Below are 25,864 nucleotides of genomic sequence, written 5' to 3'. Positions count from 1 at the left end.
ACCATTATTTCACGTCCAATGGCACTTTTGTAAAAGGAAGAAATGGAAGTGTTTCGTTATAAGTTTGGTTTGTTTCGAGGATTATTGTCTTCTCATCGGGGAACTGGGAAGAGTCTTCGGAATACCATGAAAAAAAAAAACAAAAAAACTTGACTCCTAAGCTAAGTGGTAGTTTAAGAATAAAAATACAAGTATTCGGTAGAGCTTTAAGCATCATTCTGAAATCAACGACAAAATATTCCTCTGAGTGGAGAAATTTCTTCATCTATATTGTGCAATATCAAACATTTTACAACTAATTTTCTTATGAAGTATTGTATATGTAGGATCAATATGTATGAAACTTTCGTTGAACTATATAAACTTAATTGCAAATAAGGATTTTTATCATTTTCAACTTAGACTATGTTTAAGTTGATTAAACATCGCCAAACGGCTTTATAAGGGCTTTCAACTGAAAATCAGTGAGCTACATGTGGCAGGGTATTTTTTAAATCGGAAACACGGATTCTTCATCTTGCAAGCAAGCAGAATGCACTCACTTTACAGGCAAAACATATTCTAACTGGCATATGACCCTCCCCTACGTTCGAATAAATTAAGGTTTTGGAAGTGAAATGTCTTTGATTGGTTATGAGCCTTCAAGGCCTGACCAAAAGATCGAAGCAATCACTAAATTGGTTCTTCATCCCATGACTTGATTATAATTCATGGAAATTGCGATAGCTTGTGATGTTACTGAGTCCTTTTATTTCCCCCAACAAAGGCTATTATATTTATGAATCTGTGGCGTGTTGAGTTTCGTTTAATCAAACAATGCATGACGAACAGTGAAAAAAAAAAAAAAAAAAAAAAAAATATATATATATATATATATATATATATATAAAGTACAGCTTGTCCCATGTTGAAGGCAATTTTATAATTGTTAAAGATGCAAAACAGATATTAGAAATACAAAACCGCATCAAATAATTAAAAACAGCATTTCTGATGATAGTTTACACCATTTCACTACTTAAATTTTGAATTGGATAAAAATGAAGGCGACTTTATCGTTCTCAAAATGCTTATATAGTCCTTATAAGGACTGGATTAAAGGGGCGAAGCAAAAATGCTTTTCATCTTCCCCATTATCTGTAGAAGACAGTGTAGGGATAAGGTGTTATTGAGCTATTAAAGCTCTGATCATGGCGGGAGGGTAACATATGGTAACAATGGCCGAGCCTCAGTTAGAACTTCATTGGCTACAGCATTGCCATCCATTACCCTCCAAGGGTATTGGATCACCGCATTTCTTCCGGCATCCTAAAAATGCTTATATCCTTATAAGGAATTTCTTTCTTTTTTTCTTTTTTTTTCTCTTTTAAACGATCTGTGATGGCATAATTATTTCAATAATTATGACATCATTCTCTGTTGAAAACAAACAAATGATAATAATAATATAGGAATTGATCTGGTTCCAACTAAAATTAAACTTTTTTTTTTTTTTTTCCCTGACAACCCAAACTTTATGAAAGAAGATTCTCCCTTCTGGATATTTTGAATTAAACTTTTCACTCTCATTGTGAAGCGACTTTATTCCAGATGGGTCCAATATGTTTACAGTCGATTGTATGACTAGGAACTGGAAGCATTTAATTTTATGGAAGTGGTTAAAAAAAAAAAATACAAAAGAAAAAAAATCACAGAGAGTAAAAGTTTTGTGTTTCGAAGAATTCTTTGTAAGGTTAACGTTAGTTTGATCGATCTGTCTTGGAGAAAAGCAGGTGGAAGTACTAGAATGAGGGGGGGGGATGCGATAACACAGTAGAAGTTGTAATGAATAGATTGGTAATTGGCAGGTGTCACGACTCTGATACAGATAACACAAAAAAAGCCATAGAAACAGTGAACTGCCAATCGATATGCTATGAAATTCTCATTCTGTTTCCAATACAGCAAGAGGCCTCTCTCGCTTCGCACGTGTATAAGAACGCCATTGGTAGGAAAGCGGCTGCCAAAGAACTGCGTATCCGATCTGTAAAGTAGGTCGCGCGCGCCACGTTGTTAGTGACTGGAGGTACAGACTCTTTATCCACTAGTAAATTTACCGATTTTCATTTATCCTCCGACTTTATTGGTTCCACCTCCCTCCCCTAATCTTTTTTATTCCCCCCCCCCTTCACTCCTTTCCGTAGAATGTGTGGAGCCTTACTACTGCCTTTTGAGATCGATGACGGATTCGAAGCCCGAGACGGACGCTGACAAAAGATCTCTTCCACTTGGACCAGTCAATCGATGTCCGGTGTCCTCTTTCATCGTGCATTTCGGGCCAGTCGGAGACAAATACCCTATGGAGTCAAAGGTCGCTAGCAAAATGTTGCTGTCTAGAGTAGGTATTCATACCCAGCAAAAAGTAATGCAAATTATTGCCTAAGCTTCGATCTTGGATTATTGTGTCGCTTTTCTCTGAATAATAGATGTTATACACATGGAAATGGAAACGCATAAGTTTCTCCAGGCCTAGAGTTTCGTTGGAACGCAAATAAATGCCACACTTGCGAAATAAATATATTTGATACAGAAGGATTTTGTGTTCAGAAAGGCATTCTTTGTACTAAAAAAAAACATTTATTGAGTTCTGCAAAAGCACTGCTGCAACGAACTTTTATTTCCCTATTTTGAAAGTTTAAAATTGTTATTCAGGTCTAACAGACTCCGAGTCAAATGGATTGATTTTCAACTAGTAAAAAGGACTTTCCTGTTTACGAAAAACAACAAAACCTGAACCACAGTTAGCCGTACGAGTTTGGTACTCTGTGGAATTTGAGAAAAACAAGATATGCATTATATTAATCAATTTTAGTGATACGAGGACATGTTGAAACTTTTTTTTTTTTATGAAAAAGTTTAATGATAAGTTTTATGCTTTAATGAGAAATAAAAAAGTTTGAGGACGTTTTTGTTGGAAATCATAAGACGTCAGTTTTCTTGGTATTCGAACTTACCGTAGTCTTAAAAAAATATGTACACTTTGAAATCGTATTGAACGGAAAAATAACACTTCCTTGTGACTTCGGGTTTAAGTACTATTTCTCAGACAAACTGAAGGTATTCTCAGAACCTGTGTGAAGGCGCATTGCCGTTCAGTGTTGTCATTAATGAAGTCTGCTTGGCGACATCCATATAAAAACATTCAACAATGCTCAAATACCAATTCTCCATTGTTTTGTTTCTACACGCTAAAAGGTTTTCTGCTGTGATATCGTCTTCGAGATTCTCCCTAGTTTCATTTAGCAATTATATTTAATAACTGCAAGAGGTAGAGTTGCATAATTGATGAATTTTAAGATTTAATACAAAACATTATATTACATTACAACGGAGGATATGGATCCAGCCATATTTTATGGCCAAATATAGATATACAAATAAATTTGAGTCAAGGTTCGAAATTTATTAAGCAACAACAACCATTCGCAATAATGAAGGGGATACAAATCCTTTGATGTCTATCTGCCATCTGCCAGTAAGCGAAACTCTAACTAGGACTAAGATCTATGAGTTTCATACCGAAAAACTATCGGCAAATCCAAGTGTAAGTAACCACTTGGTAGTACAACACCAAGGCAACTCGTATCAAAGGTGGAGCAAGCTCCCTCACTATCTTTGATATTTTCTCATAATATAAAAACACAGCCCCTAAGGGATGTATTACTGTAATTACATTATGAGGAGAGGTCACTACCCAGACCGATTTCAACTTTTTTTGAGGTCTCATCAGTGAGTAGGTAGACCTGGAAGATAACAAGGTCCTTATATAAGGACTGGCTTAAAGGGGAGAAGCAAGAATGCTTTTCATATTCCCTGTTATCTGTAGAGGACTGTGTAGGGATAAGTTGTTATTGAGCAATTAAAGCTCTGATCATTCATTCAATCTAATACCTTTGATGTTTATTTAATCTAATATCTTTGATGAATGAATGATCAGATCACCCTCTAATCTCCTCTGTTAAGTTCATCATAAGTAAACTTTTTTTAGGTGCGTAATAACATTACTAAACAATAGAGCTAAAATATTTCAATTTCGCATATACAAGATATGATAATAGAGAATATTATAGATACAGCTGTATTTTTAGTATATTTATGGTTCTAAGAGAGTTTCGTGCTCTCTAAGTTTCTTCCTGGTCTACGATGAGAGCCAACCGTTCCAAACAACAATCAGGCCAGAGAAACCTAATTGAAGCATTAGTAAAAGGCGAACATTTTATTATTATTATTATATTTTAAAAATATAAAATAATTCATTACATGGAATTGAATTTTTTATTTTTTTTAAAATAGATAAATCAGAAAATGAACTTGGACTATCTTTCTCAACTTAGTTTAGTGTAGGAAATGTTTAAATCGGGATTTGACTGCATTACGTGCCAAACCCCTTTCTTTGTTTACAGACACGCAACGTAACACTGTTTCCTCGTTCAAAAATATGCGTTTATTCCTCATACAATGTATGTTCTTTACTTAATTCAGTAGTTTGCCAACAAATATTGTCTTGCGTGTTCAAGGTTCCTCACCACTGTACTATATATATCAGAAAGCAAACTTCCTTAACCCGACTAATAATGCCAGAATAATTGTTGAAATATTTTGCGTGACGTCATATAAGGATGTTCTCCAATGAATGTGTAAACTTCGGGGTTCCTTTCACATTCTATTGTTATAGACCTTTAGTGAATTGCAAATATAACACGTAACCATTATAGAGAAGATGAAGCAGGATCATTTATTTCAGCTGCTCCCTACATGCCTCAATAATTTTGTAGAGACCGTGGGCCTTTTTAAATATAAATCTCACTCCTAAAGTGGCAACTATTTGGGCATTAGAGCTGGGAATGAGCTATGATTAGATAATGTGGTGATTCTGCTGTAGAGATCAAATGATGCATTTTCTGGCCACTTCAGGCCTCCAATAAGCAAGCTAGTAGTTTTGCACTATCATATGTTAAGAGGAGTAATACGTAACTGTTGTGATAAAACTGCGTGCTATTTGACAGGTTTTTTTTTTTTTTTTGCTAGATAAGTGAAGCAAGAATGCTTTTCATATTCCCCGTTATCTGCAGAAGAAAATGTATGGATGAGGTAATATAGAGCTATAAGCTCTGATCATGGCAGGAGGGTAACAGCAATAGCCGAGCCTCAGTTTAAACTTCATTGGCTACAGCATTGCCATTCATCACTCTCCCTGGATACCCATTTTAGTCGCCTCGTATGACATGCATGCGGTACAGCGGGCGATTTTTAAATAAAGCCCTCTCTAAAAATTAAGATGATCCCCTGGACCACTACCTACGAGTGACCGAAAGATCGTCCAACTCAGCTTTGGTTCCACTCACTGACGTGGACCCCACCACCACCACTGAGCAGAACCGCTCATATTCCAGGGAAAAGCATCCACCGACAAAGCCCCTTACGGGCCACACCGGAGAACATCCTCCCCAAAGACTCAAAATCTCTCTCAGGACAAATTCCCCCGAAATCTAAGCCCCCCCCTCACCAGGAGCAGAATTCCGGAAGAAACCTCAGAGAGCGAAACTCTCTCGAAACTGTGCGCCCCATTTTAGTCGCCTCTTACGACATGCATGGGCTTCAATGGCGATTTTAAGTAAAGCACTGTTTAAAAATTAGAACGGTCCCTAGACTACTCCATAGTGGCCGAAAGTTCGTCCAACTCAGCGTTGGCCCACCCTACCACCGAGCAGAGCCGCTCATATTCCAGGGAAGGGCGTCCACCGACAAGATCCCACACGGGTCACGTCAGACTCAAAATGCTCTCTCAGGGCAAACCCCCCGAAACCTAAGCCCCTCCTCACCGGGAGCAAAATTCCGGAAGAAACCTGAGAGAGTGAAACTCTGCGTCCATTTTAGTCGCCTCTTACGACATGCATGAGTTACAGCGGCGATATTCTTAGCCCGGCCACTGCACGTGGCCGGGCTAAGAATATCGCCCTTTATAAACCTTTGACAGAGTTTATAAAATACTCAAATTCCTTTATATTATAATTAAATAGTAAATAAACGGCGTGTTAAAATTATAACAATTTTTGAATTTAATTTTTAAGCTAATTAAATTTTTTTCAGATTTCAAAATATTATTATACATTCATTATAATTACTGTATATTAGAATTAACTGAATGTTAAGCTACAAAAACATTTGAATATGGATATGTAAAGAAATCCTGAGAATGGGCATATTTATTTATTGTGATGTTATAAATCTCATCCATAGTGCTTTAAGTTATAAAATATACTTCAAACTTCCTTTTAACATTTCAGGTAGAGCAAAAAAATGATGTCACCATGTTATTTATATCCTATCCTATCAGTGGTCCTAACAGGCATTAAGCACTCACGACCTTTCCAATTATTCTCAGACTTTGCAACCGTAACTCGAGGATAAGGTGGTTGGTCCTATTTTCCCGGTGTGTCCAATGTCTGTAAATGCGTGCGTTCACTGGGCCGGTTTGGCTGTTCTGGGGAAAAAAAAACTCTAGTTTCAGTGTGAAAAAAAACCCTATCTCTGTATGTTATTTATATATCATATTTAATTCCGGTATAAGAGAATATAAAATAGTGCTATATTATTTAGGTGTTTGAACGAATGTAGGCTGTTTGACACGTCAGATGCAACAGTAATTGATTGTGTACAGAATTTGCAAAATTGTTAGACGTACGTGATCAATTCGTACGAGAATTGATTGATGACTACGATTCGTGTGATAGCAGCACAATTAGAGCCTCGAGATCCACTATGGTCAACGTCCACATGATAACATGAAAATGATGCCGAAAACAAACATAAGAAACAAACATAAACTGACGGTAAAGGACCGTGTTCCTCCCATAAGGCGTTATTATTCTCTCAACCAAAAGTTAGGGCATTCGTAGCTGTACAGATTTAGGCGAACATTATTTCTATTGAATTCCAAAACCTCGGATTCCATGAAAGAGCTGCTGAATACAAACCAATACTCTCCCCACCAATCCCCCCAAAACTATGTTGGATTTGACTTGCTTCAACAATCTCATATAAACATTAGACCATTGGACGTCTGTAATATGGAGTCACGAATGAAGATGCCATGAGAAGGACATTCTTTAGCCAAGTCTCTTTTGGTGATTGTGGTGAGTGCTTACACTGTAACGTTACTATGGAAACGCCACGAGTATTAATGATAATTTACCATATCCTACTGCATAGGCCATGCCAACATGGTTTGAGGAAATGGGAGTGCGAAGGTTAGACTAGCCAGCAGAGGACTTTCTATCTAAACCTTATGGGGTAACTAAGGTGAGAGTTAACTAGCAGTATATATGGAAGTTTGTGTATGATTCCCAATATTTTGGCAACATAGTGTAGATGGAAGTGCTAACTAATAAGTACTGCAAAGAAGAAAATAAAAAGTAAAAAAAATTTAATTATGTTTACTGTTTCTATGAAGTGATTTATCTCACCATAGCACATATATTGCTCAAATAAACGGCGCCAACTGCGTTTTTTAGGTGTCTGCCTTGACAAATTAGTTACATGTTCCAGTGAATTTCATGTATATACATTCTTCTTTAATTAAATTCACTGACATTTAGCTTTTGAGAGGAAGAAAAAGAAAGAAAAAACTTAAAAATAAATTAAGCTGCATGACCACATGATGTTCTTTATATAGCAACAACTACCAGAATCGCCTTTCAGTTACCAAATATAAAAAACAATTTTCGATGCAATTTAATCCCTGGTGGATTTTTTCTCAAGAAAGTCTCACATTTCAGAGAGAAGTCTAATAACTAGCTAACGGTGATCCTATTGGTGGCAAGTGAAGTCTCTAGGGCAAGTAGGAAGGACGCTGAGCAGCTACAAGTTGCAGCTGTACATTGTACTTTTGTACAGGAAAAATCCCGAGTTGTAGAAGCAGGTAGCGGAGTGTCTTTGCAAGAAGGTAATGTGCATTCATAATTGAAGTCTTATTCACAGACACGTAGGAAATATAGCTGGGACGTGTTTGGTTCAACTGCTCTCCTTGAGGGTTTACCGAAAGGTTAAAACCTTAGATGAAGTCTTGTTTGAACTCACCAAATATTCATGACTTTGAACCTCTCGTCTTTTTTGCTGAGACACGTGCACTTAGCTGGCCCTTGAGTGTCAGAGGAGGAAGCGTGTTAGCGTGTTGGGCGGGGGGGGGGGGGAGCAGAGAGTTTGTTTTTGTAAACATTTGTTTTTCTTTTGCTCTCTATGGTTATGTTTCTTTTGTAATAATATAAAGTGCACTGTACAAGATCCACATTCATGTGGATAAGTTTTAATTCTTCGCGAAAATATATAAGTTGTGGAGTTTAATTTCCTGAGAATTTTTTATGTGAATCCCACCCACGAAAACTGGTAAACCTGTAGCACAGGTTAGTACCCTAGATGTGCTAGGGATTTTTTTCTGTTTTTTTTTTTTTTTGTATTTTTTACATAATCCGTAAGTTCTGTTCTAGAGACCAATGACGGAACTTTTTCAAACTACAACTTCAGCAAGCGGGGCGGTAGTCACACCCGGTAATGAAATGTATAGTATCTCCCATCTAAAGACAATCATGCCCACAGCGGGATTCAAACCTGTTGATTGAAGAGTAGATATGCTAACTACTCTGCCAACTTTAAGTTGTTAATTAGAAATATAATTGGTGTTGGCTGCCAGCACCAAATTGCTTTTCTCATATGGAATGATTTTCATCAACAGCATAACCCTCTTTACTGGAAGTACTTTGATTACAGATTTCGCTCTCCGACCAACAGGTGAGGACTCTACCAGGTGTTCCATATTATTAGCTACCTTTAGCCTACTCATGGTGCTAACACTAATGCATGGGATGAGATTTATATGAGAAATAATAAATCTTCGAAAACTAGAAACTCGAATGCTAGATAATGTAGTTGAATGGATTCCGTATTCTTCCAAGAAAGAGAGGAGGGAAATATCTTGATTAATTAATTATTATTTTTAGAAAGAACAAAAACAGTGAGTTTGGGAAGTTTTGTGTGTGTGGGGGGGGGGATATCCTTGTAATGTAATGAATTAGATTATGTTTAGGTAGCTGTGATCAAGGATATCATTGTGTTTTTGGAATTATATTTTCAGTCTGTTTTTAACCAAAACTTGAGCTTGGGGTAGAGAAATTCCTTATCTCTAACACAAGTTAACGGCCTTGTTGGAAAAAAGAAGCTTAGAAAAAGTTACTCATCCACTTGAGGAGGAGGAGGAGGTCTAAAAAAGGCGTTTTTTTTCCCCTTTTCCCTCCCGAACACTGTGGCCAACTAGATTGCACATATCTCAACAAAAAGACGAGAGAGAGAATAGTCCTATCAACCACCCTACACAGATTGCAGATTCTCCGGTCGTAACATTGTGTGAAACTCCCATCGTCATCTATTAGAACTGGGATATAAATATAAACATATTTTGGTTTGCCGAAAAAAAATCATTAATCATTTTTTATTTCATAATACGACATTTTACAGGAAAAGAAAATTTCCGATTGAAAAGTTTGCGAATATATTTCTTCCAAAAAGAATGCCAGTCTGTTTTATATATAATAATGTTATGATGTTTATAATTTTATATATTTAAATTTTATAATTAAATTAGGATAATAATCCACTTTAAATTATAATCGATTTAATCTGCAATTTAGTTGGTGTGACTTAAAGAATATTTCGAATAGTGTAGCAACCAGAAATGCTGTCAAATTTATCTAAGATTGATGTAGATCTACTAAAGAAGAAATTGCTTCGAACTGTGGGATGGGAATATTAAATTCAAAAAGATCTAGAGATGGTAACAACAAAACCCACAGCGGGCCTACCATGTATGTGTGATGTTGAGGTTAAAGATGAATTACATTGTTTGGTGTGAAAACATCTTTCCAATTATTAAAGGTTATTTTAAATTTTAGATGAAATTTTCCAAATTTTTAAAAGACTAATAAAAAATGAAAAATAATTGTATAAAAATAATCTACCTAAAATTTTACAACTTTTCCTGGATGGGAGTCATAAAAAAAAAATGTAACTGTGTTATAGTTCAGGCTTCTCAATAGGATGACTATGAATTCAAAGTCGAAAATTCATACTCGAAAAGCACTAGTAGAAATATTCAAGAAAAGTAAAAGGAATGAAATTATTTATATATATAACGACAACATTGGACTGAGCATCAAGCGTCTATGGGCCTCACGTGGCTTTTCGGTTAATAGTTTATAGGGGCGCTGGGTTCATCTTTGAATGAGGTCTCTTTAAATTTCCTTGAGCATGAAAGGAAATGAAAGTTTAATTATATGTTTTGGACAATTGTAATAACAGGGGTGTTTCAGAGTGGGTTTGCCCTGTTCATTTGAAATATCAGAGACATCTCTGGGAGCAGACATGGGAGTTTTGTGAAGTCTCGTGTCCCAGCTTCTTGGACAGACTTCACGGTGGCTGCTTCGAGTGAATATACAAAATGAAGTGAAAGAAAGAAAAAAAAAATGAAGCAAAAAAAAAAAAAAGTTCCCTTTGCTACACGCACGACCGGATTCGGCACTGAAAAAGACCACAATTTGGAGACCGTTTCGTAGCATATATAGTCCGAGAGGAAACAGAGCGATGATTGGTTGTCAACACAGCCGACTGACCATCCCCTCCGCTTTGTAGTTGCAGTAATAGTCGGCCACCATCTGTCATGAGGATAATTGCAGTGCTGGCCAGCTGCACGTGACCCTCCGCCGAAGTTGGAAGAAAAGAAGCAGCCATGCGAAACTTGCTGTGATCGGTTCCGAGTGTCGCGATGTGGCAAGCGGAGACAAAGATGGCGGTGCCGTCCATTCCGCTGCATTATCGCACCGGTGTGTGTGTGCAATGGAAACGGTGATTCCGCCCAGTACTGTTGTATATCCCCCACCTATGTTTCTGCGTCGTGCCATGGGGGGTGGGGGGGGGAGGAGGGTGGTTTTGATACATCGGTGCTGATGTTTCTCTGTACGGTGGATGGCGTTTCCTTCCACTTCACCTGCTCCTCCACCCTGATCGCAAATTCTTCTTCAACCCTCCCCCCCTCCCACTTACGCTCCCTTCCGTATCCCGCATGCTTGCATCCGGAAGAGCACGCTAAACTCAAGTGGGTCGCTTAAGGAAGGATAAAAGGCATCCTTTGGATGCCTCTAGGCAGACGTGACTTTGCTCCTAGGAAATATGAGGGCCACTCCAGCAAGGGAACCACGTGACGCATGTTTTCTGTTCCCTTTACTACACTTCTGGCTTTTGCTTGGTATAACAATAAAAGTGCCACTTAAACAGTGTTTGAGAGCACGGTGTTCCATATTCTCCCCTCTGTTGCATTCTCTAGGGATGCAGTTAACAGTTCTTATGCATTATTGACCTAAAGGGTACAGCAAAGTTCTGTCCCTCCCCCCACGCTTAAAAATAACTTCAACTCCCACAGAAGTGGGGACTGTAGATGGAAATATAAATCAAGAACTTTTGTGTGTCATGTTTTAGTTGTGTTATGCGTTTGGCAAGTCTGGTATTTGAGCAGCTGTTTTTATAGTTTTCCTCCTCACACCCTGAAATGCTAGAGCGAGGAAGTCAGAGAATCCAAACCTGTAACTTGAATGGCATGTACACTACTTTAACGATTTCTCTTGGTATTAGAAAACACCAGGAAAAATCGTTTTCGCTATTGACTAGTTTAACTCGCTGATCTAAAGAACTGCAATGTAATGGATGTGTTTGGTTCAGTCTACAGTCTATGTGCTTCAAGATAATACTGAATACAGTATTATCTTGAAACAATTTACGATTAAAATTTGCTAATACTCATGCTTAGAGAGCTAATTTTATTTTATTTTATTTTAAATATGGAAATATGTTAAACTTAAAAGTAATCTTGTAAGTTAACTTGTTTGGATTGGTATCGGTGCGTAAGTGAATACATTTCAATTTTTATCGGGAGTGAAAGTTGTTTGTGTTCATAATTGCATTAATATACTCGTATTATTTTTCCTGAATTCTTCTCATGTATATAATTAGTAATTTCTTCTGCATGTATTTTTTTTTTTTTCAATTTAAATTTCAGAGGTTTTTTCGTTGTACAGCTTGAAGAGATACTAACACCAAAAACGATATTTTCCCACCTGTTTTGACAGTTACAAGTTAAGTTTAGTTAAGATATAGAAATCAATTGAAATATGTCAACAAGAGTAGCGCTGTTACATGAGTAAAGACAGGACCAAGAACAGGGTGTTTTTAATTGCGAAACGATCTTAACAAGCAACAGGAAGCGTCTTCTTTTTTTTTTTTTTTTTTTTTTGTTGTTGTTAACGTGTGGTCTGGTGTGCTCCCCATTGACTTCATCCGTGGTTAGGGAGCTACTGGTATAGTTGGTTTGTTAGCTTCTTGCAGGAAGTGCGATGATTTTGAAGTTAGGCATTAGGCTAATGATCCATACAAGCAACATAGCCTAAGATTAAATGATAGAAGAAAAAGAGTGGATATACTAGCGATCATTAAACTCTTCGTATTAATAACCTTCGAAGATAAGTTATTATTAAAATTCAACAAATAGTAATTAGCCAGAATAATACAAGAGAAAATGGCACACATAATCACTCATGCACGAACACACACACTCACACACGTCGACAATAAAATTCTTTTAAAGTGATAAAACATCGTAAAAATAGAAGTTGTAAATGCAAAAATAAAATGTCAAAGTTTATATTAGAGAAATAATCTGAAAGAGTCCTAGAAACAGTTTTTTTTCCTACGATGATATACATCTGTTATCACGTATAGTAACAGGACCCGTTTGTCTCAAATTTCCATCTACCTAAGATTTAACTACGTCTTGTGAGCCACCATAAGTCGAAGTGCTTCTTTGGATTTTTTCTTCACAACAGCAGGTGATGAGAAAGTTATTTTTAGTAACGCAAGCAGTTGAGAATATACAAAGAAAGAGACCGCGGAGGCAGAGGAAAGATGTCTATACCCTTGACATTAACTTTGATTCATTTTACAGATAAAGATAGAATGGCTTTTCTATGCTGATTAGTTCATTAGCCAGGTGGCTTCGCTTAGCAATATTTGGCAATAATCAATTATTTAAAAAAAAAAAATTCACACCTGGATGTCTTTTTTTCTGTGAATACTCATTTGGCTTTCATTAGATTGATTTCATTAGTTCTTCTTTGTCGTCTAATTTGACTTTTTTACTACCACTAGTTTTTTGGTTTTGAAATAGTAATCAGGTGATAAGACTGTCAAGTCATTAAACCTAAAAATTCATCACAAATCTTTTTTATTTGCTTTTTTTTAACAAAAAAAAAGCTTCCATTACTCATCACACCTGTTCGGTCTACTAATTCTTTTTGTTCTGCGAGCATTCAGTGTATGCACCTGCATTTTTCATGACCTGATAGTAACGGCAGTTAGACATTACGGGACCACCTGTGTTCCGTTCTCCCCCCTCCCTATTGTGGGTTCGATGTAATGGGGGAAGAAGTATCAATGTGTTACGTTATTCTTATTGATTTGACATCGAGGTTCTTTATTCGTCTCCGTTGGAGTTGGTTGTTGCCACGATCAGTTACAACATGTAATTCTGGTTATTAAAACTGGTTTGGGAATAAATAGGGGAGGAAACGCATGATGGGGGAAGGCATGGAAGACACTCCTTCAAGGTCATCTTTACCCTTTGTATAATTACCTACTAACGTCTTCATCTGGATGACCCCTCACCCGTAGAGCTTTGGAAGTTCAGCGGGGAACAACGTCGTTCACCTTGCTCCCTGCCCCGCACTCCTGCGTACCACTGGGGTTTCTCTGCATGCCGTCTGCTTTCTGAATTATTAATTAACGACTGGCTCATCCTTATTGAGGCCTCAGGTTTGAGGGCAAGGATGCTGCGGTCGGAACGTGACCTGAGTAAGCATCCCCTTGGCGAGATGGAGTCGTGGTTGTTCACCCTCCCCTTTCCCCTCATCATGTACAGTCGAAGGTTCCTTTAGCATGGAAGCCGAGGTCACGTTTTTTTCAGTCTTTTTTTTTATCCCCCTAAGAACACCTGATTTGTGCCTCAGTGCACTTTGGGGAGCAGGTTTTGTGGAACGATTTTTGTCTTTTTCTTCACAAACAAGAAAGATCTTATGCACCTGTTTGAAACTGTTACCGATTCGAATTTAATATAATTGTATATTTTTTATCTCCCTAAGAACACCTGATTTGTGTCTTAGTGCACGGAACGATTTTCGCCTTTTTCTTCACAAACAAGAAAGATCTTATGCACCTATCTGAAACTGTTACCGATTCGAATTTAATACACATGGCTATTCTTGAACTCTCGTAATAACAGAAAAAAAAATTATTATTCATCCTTATATAGTCCTTATAAGGACTGGCTTAAAGGGGCGAAGCAAGAATGCTTTTCATCTTCCCCGTTATGTGTAGCGGACAGTGTAGGATAAGATGTTATTGAGCTATTAAAGCTCTGATCATGGCAGGAGGGTAACAGCAATAGCCGAGCCTCAGTTAGAACTTCATTGGCTACAGCATTGCCATCCATTACCCTCCAAGGGTATTGGATAATCTCTCTCTAGAAAAAAAAATTATACTTTCGATAATTCTTTAATGAAATATATTTACGTTAATAATATTTTGGTGTCTATTTTTTTAATATAATTTTTAAATATATTTCAAAATGTATTTCATTTTTAAGTATATATTATATATTTTTATATAATATATACTTAAAAATTTTATATTTTATATATCTGTAATTTTTATTAATTGCATTATTACCTATAATCAGATTGGATACTCATGAATAGACAAATTTTGTATTTTTTTTTAATTTAAAACTGATGATAATAGTACTTCTAACCTCCTGGGTAGAACCTGTCTCTTTTAAGTGATGCAATCCAAGGCAACTCCGATGCCGAACGTTATATTCTCATAAGAATCTTCCTGTAAATATTTCTATAAAATATAGCTGGATCTATAATATTCTTCATTGCATTAACTTAATCATGCCAAATTAAAGCATTTTGGCTCTGTAGTTTAGTAGCTGATGATGGTTAAAGAAAAAAATGAGTATCAGTTGGTTAAGTGTTGTGATTGATTGCTTTATTTATTACACGTAAAACTAAATAAATTTCTGCTCAAAGCTGCAGGTAAAATATTAATTATGTAATTTAACTTGAAAATATTTCCAAGAAATATGCATTCCTAAACAAGAACAAACAACCAACACTTTCGGTTAAGTTCACACACAAACTCTCTCTCTCTCTCTCTCTCTCTCTCTCTATCTCTTTACTATATAAATCGAACAAAATATTTATATACGGCGATAAATTAGCATAATTGCATACATCGATTACTCGGTATTCTCACTTCGTCACGTAATTTCCTATATTATTTGCTTACAGCAGGTAAACAAAATCAAACTAGCTTTGGTTTCGAGACAATTACCATTTAAAAATCAGACATTTAAGTTAGTTTTTATTGTCTTGAAATGTTCTGATTTTTATACACCATATGTTTCGGCTGTTCATAAACCATTTATAGTAAATTCTTTATTAAATAATAATAATGGGAATCGGGTGGGAATCAATCGACCGTGAGATGCGGTGATTGATTTTCAATCCAATACCCTTGGAGGGTAATGGATAGCAATGCTGTAGCTAATGAAGTTCTAACTGAGGCTCGGCTATTGCTGTTACCCTCCTGCCATGATCAGAGCTTTAATAGCTCAATAACACCTTATCCCTACACTGTCCTCTAGAGATAACGGGGAAGATGAAAAGCATTCTTGCTTCGCCCCTTTAAGCCAGTCCTTATAAGAAAATAATAATAATAATACTATGCCATCCGTTAATTTCGACTCAGAATTGTTTGTTTATTGATATCTAGCAAGGAATTATAATATTCATATAATAAATATAATATAATATAATATAATATGCCAAAATATTTTTATTAGTTTATGTATATTTATATTATATAGACGTTGTTTTGAGTGTGATTTCAATCGAGTGATACGTGAAGAATAATGAAAGATCTATATTAGATCCAGTTGCTTTTGCTCAATAGCATTAGATTTTCTTCTCACAAATTATGTATACTGCTTATAATAATTTGCAAAAGGCGTTCATTGAATCTTGAGGCGAGCAATATGTATACAATACGAGACTTCCCTTTTTCCTTCAAAGAACTCTTCTGTCATGTTTACTAAATATGGAACCTATGTGATCTTTTTTGTTCTTAATTTACGATTATTTCAATGAAATAACTGAATTCGTTTGAAATTTAAATGAAACTTTGTTAATCTTTTTTTTTTTTTTCTCCGAGTCAGAGTGGTTAGGAGGTACTTTTTTTTTTTCTCCCGTCACAGTCGTATAGAGCTTGAAGTGTTTCTTCCCTCCTCAAATTTAAGGGGGAAGATTTTATAGAGATAAGTGGTAATAGCCATTGGAAATTTTTAGATAGTTTTGCTTATTTTTATAAATTATAAAATTCTCTGGAGTTCCTTAAGATGGAGAACAGACAGTTGGCTATAGAAAGAATTCGTTAGTTCCTTTTGATGTTAGGCGATAAGCATATTTCTGGTGTGTGGAGGTGGGGTGGGGAGTGCACACAGAAATTGGAATTCAAGCAATAGGAAAAAATGAATATGTAACGAATGAGGGAAACCATGGGTAAACACAATCGCACCGTTCTCCGTCCGCATATGACTCTTTATCTTTGGTAAATACCCCAAAGTTATAAAAGTTTATTTTAATAATTTGACTTGGGCGTGAGTTGTAAAGAATTGGACAAAATTAAAGAAGTCCTGTTGGAGTTGATTTGAATTTCTTTCATTGCTGCAGAAATAAGATAAATCAATTTTGTGTTTATGTGTAAAAGTCCGGAGGTTAGACGATGAATAAAAACCTTTTCGACAACTACCTTTTCGCTAAAGTCGTTGCAGCACTTGAAATTGGAGGTCTTGAAGAAAATTACAGGCACGGAGGAGCTCCGAGCTTGGAATCAAATTTTTCTCCCTAGCAGATAGCTGCTTGAGTTTATGAAATCAATGGCAAGGATGAGATCACCGCTTTCACCTCCGCCAATTTTCTCCGGAACGACCCCAAGCGATCTGAAGATTGCTACATGGTCTTTACTTTTCTGAAAGTTTGTTCAGTTTCTATTCTTCGTATCCCCCCTAATTTCGTAACCCCCATTTCTTTGCCATCTTTTTCTTCGGAGAGAAAATACTCCTTTTTTTTCTTTTTCTTTATTTATTTTTTTTATCTCTGACCAAGAAGTCGACAGAGTAGGGGGTTTGCGAGGTGAAAAACTTGCACATTTCTGGTGAGTTGATGGAAACTAAAGAGTGCCCGAAGGTGAAGGCCTTTCATGTTCATTGGTGATGGCTTTAGAAAATAGTTCCACTTCACTTCCATTTACAATCCACCAGCCATACCACACACACGCGCGCACACACAAATCGAGTTTATTGCCTGAAACTTTAATGACTAATACTGCCTTAGGGATTGGTCGAGTTTGATTAATTTTGATCTCGAAGCTACTTCATTCTTTACACTCCTTTCTCCCATTCATTTCTCTTTCTGTCTCTTTCCTTCATTTTCTTGACTCTATTTTTAACCTTCACTGTTTCTTTTTAGATAGTTTTTGTCCTTTTAAAGTTTCTAAATCTTTTCCTATTTTGTCATTTTGTTTGTTTTTTCTCGACATTTTTCTTTTATATCGTTTACTTTGTTCTCTTTCACTCTTAGCTGGAAATGATGGGGATTTTCACCTCAGAATAGACCATTATAGCATGCTGATGTGTGTTTTTTTTTTTGTGTGTGTGTGTGTGTGTGAGGGAGAGAGAGAGAGAAAAACAGTATTAAGAAAGTTCTTAAATACTCCGAAGTTGATCCACACTACTTGATTAGTACTTAAGGAACGAAAGAACGTAACTTCTGCAGCCAGCATACCCTATATGCCGTTTATTGCTTTTGCATTAATTTAAACAACCCTCATCTCTCTCTCTCTCTTTCTCTCTCTTTCTCTCAGTGGCGGTCAAAAGAACGACGAGTCTTTCCTTATTAAACCGTAAGCGGGAGCTCTTGCGGTTTTATAGGGCCTCCATTTACGTCACTGTATAATCCTGTATACTTATTTCAATCCAGACTGTCATTATTCAGTCTCAGATAGAGACTGAATAATTATTGTCTCCAAAATTCAAATTCGGGTTTTTACTTCGTCGAAAAGGTGAATCGCCTGGAAAACATTTGACACACAGTCTCTCCTTAATTAAAAATCCTTAACGTTGATTTAAAAAAATTCAAGTGTCCTTACCCTTCTTTTGCATTCTTTCCATTTTTTGCTCTTCTTTCCTCTCTATCATCCGTTTTCTCAATTTCTGGGTTCTCATTTTTTCCCTATTTCTTTCAGTTCTTCTATTAATAAAATCATCTGTGCTATTGTATATTCTGTATCTCTTTTATTCGATTCTTTCCCTACGCGAGCTGCTGGGATGTACTTGGAAATCTCTACATTCGAATCTGTTAAGTGCGCGAAATGTTTTTATTTTTAAGAATGGGACGAGTTCTCTGATGTCAGAAGAAGTGGTAGTATTCTTTCTCTTTACAAATTCCAGTTCTCCTTTGATAAATCCACTTAAGAATGCATCCAGTTAGCAGACATATAATTGGACTAATCTAAGTACAATTGTATCTATCTCTGTCATTTGTTTACGGACCTTAGTGGTAGGGGATCTTTAATTTTATTAAGAAGGGCTCACTTGAATCTCATTACTGAACGAAAGCAGGTTTAGATTTCTATGGGCTGTTTGCTGGTTATCTCTGCAATCAACCAAGCTATTTTTTTTTTTTTTTTTTTCAGAGCAAAACCAAAGAAACATGGATATGTGCAGAGAGTGAACATAAGAAATACATGAATATATATAGTCTCCGGGCCTTAGTCGGCATTGAAGATGCCCTCCGGTCTGTGCAATTGGAGAGAGAAATCAGATTTTGGAATTACGAATATTAAAATCTCCGAGGAAGATAATTTCGCTGTTGAGAAAGTGGGACTATAGAAAATCAACTTTCAAGGAGAGGAAGTCAAAGAGTTTGGAATGGTTGGTATCAGTGGGAGAGCGATAGAGGGAGCAGATGAGTGTGGCAGAGATTTTCAGTTAAAGGTCAAATTCGGGTGATTCGCGGTTGGATGCTCTTCTCGAGTCGAAAAGTCAAAAGCGTCTGTGGGTGCGTAACCTGAGATGAACAGTGTTTGGAGGACTGACATTCGAGTTGCTACCAGGAAAATAAATTGGGATTTACAGACTGAAGATAGAAGTGAACACTGTTTGAACTGAGATTCACGTATTTGTAAAGTAAATTGGGGATTTGTTGTTAACCACTTGGATCACGCACGTTTCCTATGCTATTTGAACATAATACTATTGAAAAAGAATGGAAATAGATACCAGTTTGGTTTCTCGATTCTGCTCAAAATTGGTTCGAGATACATCACAGAGAGCAGGCTGACTCAGCCAGAATTGACGCTCTTCTTTTCAAAAACTCCATCTACATCCTGTTAAAACACTGTTCAAGGGATAAGTGTGGAGAATCACTGATATAAACCAACAATCGGAGTCTGTTCTGAGTCAGCAGTTTTTCTAATGTGTTAAAATGACACTTCTTCAGATTATCCTCACTTCTAACCTAAAATGGGACGCCCCCTTTTTATAAACTGATGTTTTAAACAAATGCCGAGATATCTTAAAGGAATTTCAGGAAAATTCTAAATACTAATTTAATCAGAGCCATGCTGTTATCTAAAACTGCCGATCGTATACTTTGATCGTTAGAGAGAACGGATTGTTGTAAATCGAACTTAAAACAAGTAAGAAGTTATCGTTTTTGTAAGCATTATTTCCAGAATGATATTCTAGTAGTGCTTAACTTGATTCTTCGTTTATTTCTTATTTCTATACATTTCCGCTTCGCGTATTATTTCAAACATTTTTATTGGACTAAAATTGAACTGGGTGGTTGAGATCGAAGTGGACGTCCGCATTTTTACAAATCACCTGTACTTTCTTTGGACAGATAGAAAGATTTACGGATAACGAGGGGGTCGTTGAAGTTTCCGAAAGACAGGATCGCCCACTAACCATCCAGATACCCGGAACAAGCGCGCATCGTTTTTTTTTTTTCTTCTTCTTCTTCTTTTTTTTTTTTTTTGATAAATTGGTTTGCGTAAATCTTTTGAGGACTCTCTATCCTAAGTGCAGAGTGGACGAAGCACTAAAAATCTCCATCTTGTGGTGAATGTTCTTTGCCGTATTCCGATGACATGCTTTCTCTTTTTGAAACTTTGTGAGCTTGTCACTAAAATGAGCAAAATTTGTCTCGGCTGGGACCAATACTAATATTGCACGTAGAGGCTGTAAAATTGGATGAACCTATAAAAAGAATAAATAAATAAATAAAGTTTTCGACTGTCGTAAGTAGCCCCCATTGTTTTATCTGGCCGGATCACGTAACTTTGCTCGGCACAACTTGCCTCGCTTAACTTTGGTATGCATTTTAGTCTTCTGTAACTTTCCGTTTATTTTTTTTTTAAACCTAAATTTAAATAAATCGAATCGAAACTACCTGTTCACTAAGAGTTCATAGCCGGATCAATTTATCAATGTATGTAATCTTAGTGTCTAGAAAAAGTTATTCATACTAGAGGGCGCTGATGTTCCCATGTGTATAATGATATTGAATCAAAAGCAGTCATATATATACATACATCTTGGAATGTCAGCATAGAGAAAGTAATACTTCGGTTGACTTCCTCCAATCTAAAACATTTTTTTTCTGGCTTCATCATCATATTAAATTTTATAAATAACAGTACACACGAACTAACAGATTTGATATTTTCAGTTTTCCCATCTGCTGTAAATGCTTATATATCGAATATCATTGCATTCTATACAGAATGTGGAATACGTTTTTCTTCTTATTATGCAAAGAATGACAGAATAATTAGTCTTTATTCCGTTCTTGTATACTGAAAACAAAATTGAACATCTCATATTTTATGCAATTGGCTTCGCAACTACTACGCCTATAGGCATATTTTATCTATAAGAAAATTGTTTCCAAGCTAACCATAAAGGTTTTCTAACTAATTTCAGCCATTTATCCTCTTATTATAAAGTATTTTATATATAAACCATTAAAACAAATAAGAATCTTCTGGAAGAAATATTAAAATTTTACATAAAATGATGTATTTTTAATTACTATGTAAAATTGATAATTACAATATAAAGGCAATTAATTAAATAATAGCAATGCCTAATGTTTATACTGTTTAAACTTGTAGTTCAACTTCGGCATTTTGCAAAAATTAAGCATGATCAGTGGTCGCCCCGTAAACCCCCAAAACACTAAAATTAAAATTTTTTGGAGATTTCCATAATACGTGCCTTCCCTATGGTTTAACACCGCAAACTCAGTCTCTTATAGTACTGGGCGTTCCATTTCCCAGACCGTCTCAAAACTACTGGAAGCCTGCGCGGAAAAACTAAAACCGTTTAAACCCAACTATTTCTCATTTTACGGAAGAGCAATAATTATCAAACTATTATTACGTCAATGTTCATGCATACAGTTAACATTACTGATGTTAAGGGAATAGAAGAAAATTAGCTTTACAAACCATTGATAGACTTTTTCTGGAATAATAGAAAACAGGAAGTGAGGAAAGACTCTAAAATTAAAAAGCAGTCAAGGGAGATTCTCACTTCCCAGTTTTAAATGTTTATTTTAAGCAAATACTCCTAACACCATACGGAAGGCTTTAAAGTCTAACCATATTCCAGGCAACTTAATTAAATACTTCCTAGGACATTGCCTTCCCTACTTCGAGATCATGGGTCAGGCTGGTCCCTGCTCGGAGGTTGTGCCCAACTGGGATTATTCACTTAGTAAACAAATCAAAAAATTTAAAACAGAGGGAATAGATATATTAAAATTAAAATCACAAGCAGTATACTGGGAATTTTTCCAGATGTAATACGCCAATTTTAGATACAAATATGGAAATCCTATTCCAAAACATCAGGAATAGCTGGGAACAGCCGTTTCACAGGGATTTATCATGGCGAATAGCCTACGGACAACTCCCTATGAAACTGGTAAAGTCCCTCTATAGACCAAGTCTGTGCGACCCCTTTTGTGACGTCTGCCAGAGCGTTGAAACAGTGGGACACTTCTTTTACTTTTGTTCCCCCCCCGCCGACCATGTCTGGCAAAGACTAGGTACAGTGTTGGGAATCCCGATGCTGACATTGGAGGAGAAAAAATCGTCAGAAAAATCCAAAAATTCATAATTTTTCTGATCAACATGATCAAGTATCACATCTGGAAAGTGCGGAAAAAGTTCCAGATACGGGACGAAAGCATAATCTACGCAAGAGTTCTAAGCGGGCTCTATTTCTACCTGCCAAGGTTTCTAGCCCAAGAAAGGCATCTCCTAGGAGATTACAAATTTGTAAACAAATGGTGCAAACCACCCATAATATGTTTCCTTATGCAGAGGCAAATAAAACCCTGTCTCTTTCTATAAGGTAATCCACAGGTCTTACGGTTCAACAAACAGGAGGGGGATCGGCTTGAGAACCCGAGCTGCGAAGGCTTACGTCAAGGCGGTTCGGCTCCTCGTGAGCTGCATCACTCGGATCAGGTTCTTCCCCCAAATCTCCGTTCTCAGGTTTTTTTTTTTTTCCTCCTCAGTCCACCTTTAAAACAATGGATCCCTTTAATTCGGCACTAAGCTAATTAGTTAAGTTCCAAAATTCAATCCTATATAATTTGAGTTTATAAATTGTTTTCCGTTTTTCTTTCTTGTAGGAACAGGAGACGTCTACAGACACCTGGTTTAATTTATTTTAAGTCACGTTTTTTATTATTTTTTATAGAGCAATAAGTGTTAGGAGATGACATCTTCAGACACCTGATTTAATCTAGATTAAGTTACGGGGTAAAGTAATGTATATTTCAAGTTTTTTTTTCAGAACAGGTGAGAAGAGATGACGTGTAAGGACGTTTAGCCACAACCTCTTGGTTACATAGCTAAACAGGTTGACTGAGGCCTCTTTATTACCTCTTACTATCATACTCTACCTTTCGTTCTCACCCCCTCCTCTTACTGCCTGCTAACCCTCAGCACTCTTTATACTCCAAAGGCCGATGATGAGAGACATGAACTCCCATTCTTTCAACTTGTAGAGTTAACTGAAAGATTTATATAGGAATCACTTACTATCTGTAGATAAATCGATTGCAAGTCGACATTTAGTTGATCAGTTTGTTTTATTTTATTTTTTTATTTATTTTTCTCATCTATGCTTACATTTTTCGTATTAAACAGTAAGCGAATTTCTCAATTTAATACTTTGTTTTATAGAGCATAACAAACTCTTTTCTTACTGTATAGTATTATCATTGTCGAGATATTTTAATAAACAGTTTTTTTTTAAATCTGTATTTATATTATATGTTTATATGTAGCTAAATGTAAACACAGGAAATAAATAAAGTTTTTTTTTTTTCTAAAATAAACATTAGATAAAGAGTGAGCTCTTTTACATATGGATGTGCTTCTTGGCCTAATGATAATAATTAGGAATGTTTACTCTATTAAAAGCTAGTTTGCTTTTGTTTTTTTTTAGAAACAAAAGAATCTTAAACAAAATATCATTTCGATTTTTGTAAAAAGATTTTTTATTCCCCCCCCCCCACTCCCCCTTCTTATTTCAATAGGAAAATGTCTGGTAGTTCTTCTTACATCCTGAGCGTTTTTAAGTTTTACTATAGAGAGATAAAAATACCGTTAAATGCAAATATTTACATAAAAAAAATTAAATACAGCATTAACAAATGTCGTAAATAGCAGTTTGGTTTTATCAAGATTTATTTTAGTATGAACAAGTTCAATGTGGGATCCATGTGTTCGCTCAACATACATCCTATTGTGACTCAACTCTTACCATGCACATTCCAATATTTCTGGATGTATGTGCCTGATTTTGTTTTTTTTTAACTTTTGTAACGAAATCACTTTTGATGTGCACACCTTTATCTTTTACGTAACCTAATAAAAAAATCTAAGGAAGCAAGATTTGGACTACGAGGGCTAAGTAATTGTTCTTTTTCTGTCCAAACACCTATTCAGGAAATGGGCACCCAGAGTCGCACAAAGTTTCTGAAATGTGGGCAATGCCTCATCTAGCTTGAAAATGATATCATGGACTTCTTATCTCGAGCTGAAGAAGAGCGTAATTTAATACCATACAATAAAGTACTTTTTTAAAAGTTTGTCTCTGCAAAAAAATAAAAACGGACCTAGCACTTATGTGTTTTTAAGTGCGTATACCATACATTTACCTGCTTCTGGTAGTAAACTAGAACTCGAAATTTGCGCTTATTTACATTCCCTGATGCGATTTGTTGAAGAAACTGTTTTTCTCTTCCGTCTTTCCACAGATCTCTCTTTTTTCTGCAACTAGCACCATGTCCTTTCAAAGATATGGGTAGCAATTGTTCTTAAAAGTTCTTATAAGAAATGGGCGATGGACTGAGTCCTTGACTCTTTATCCCGTCATCTGAATGAAGAAAATCTGTGCGGATGGGGTGTTATTGAGCTAAAAGCTCTAGTCATGGCTGGGTAACGGCAATAGCCGAACCTCAGTTAAAACTTCATTGGCTACAGCATTGCCATTCGTTACCCTGGAAGTTCTAAAAAGGACTTTTTCGCATCGTCACCAGATTCTTCACCTGGGTATCAATTGTTACTTTCTTTACATTTCTTATACTATCATTTGAAAGATTTGTATTAGGTGTGTTAGACTGATAATAACTGATTCAAATTATATATTCAAAATTTCAGTTAGTAATTTATATGCAACAAAAAAAAAAAAAAACTTTTTATAACAATTTTTGACTCCAGCGATTAAAAATGGGATTTGATACGTACGTGCACAAAACTTGACTAGGAGATGAACAACTATCTTAGGTAACTGTCAATAGTTTGGGTCAAAAAATACTTTTAAAATATCGACGCTCTTTGGCTTGGGGAGATTAACAGAAGATGTCTGTAGCATACATCAAGAGTCAAAATTCTTTTAAACAATATCTACTCTAAGAACACTTCACTGCCAGATAAGCTAACAATTTGTGTATTTTGCTAGAGTGAAGTAGTTACAAAATCATCGTTGTAGATTGATGCAGCTCTCAAGGGAGAGAGTCAGAGAGACAGCTCTTATAACATAAAAGTACTTTTTAAGTTGTTGCACAGCGTACTACAACAGATTAACACTCTCGCACTGAAGATTTTTCCGAGGTTACGAAACCACTTTTTTTTTTTTTTTTAAATAAATCTATATGCACAAAGAGAAGTAATCCCTTCTGCGAAGATGTCCCCAAGCAACGTGCTGTTTAATCATATAAAATATTCATCCCAGGAGCTTTAATTGTTTTTCCATTTGGCAATAGCATTTATCAAGGAAATAATCCCCTTTAGCGAATTTTTTTCCCTCTTGAAAAGAGCTTACGATCTCGGTTTGGCCGCCGGTTTCGCCAATATTTCCACAAAATTATTTAAAAACTCTTTATTAAAAGTGTGGCTGGAGAAACGACAGCTTGACTTTAGAGCAAATTCCTTTAATGAGATTGGATTGACGAAGACGAATGAAAATTTAAGATTTAAAATTCTAGGAAGCGAATGACAACAGCATATGCGAATCTGGAGGTGA

At 36.1% G+C, this 25,864-nt stretch overlaps 1 protein-coding gene across 1 annotated transcript in view; it reads left to right on the top strand.

Annotated features, from left to right (window-relative positions):
• Positions 1 to 25,864, top strand: part of LOC150093920 (cell adhesion molecule Dscam1-like) — a 418,036-nt gene that overhangs the window by 134,707 nt on the left and 257,465 nt on the right. The window lies entirely within an intron of this gene.

The sequence above is a fragment of the Typopeltis vanoorti genome, chromosome 23 (genome assembly GCF_054136105.1).
Source record: "Typopeltis vanoorti isolate ZY-2024b chromosome 23, IOZ_Tvanoo_1.0, whole genome shotgun sequence".
NCBI classification, from domain to species: domain Eukaryota; kingdom Metazoa; phylum Arthropoda; class Arachnida; order Uropygi; family Thelyphonidae; genus Typopeltis; species Typopeltis vanoorti.
This window is presented reverse-complemented; position numbering and strand designations above follow the sequence as displayed.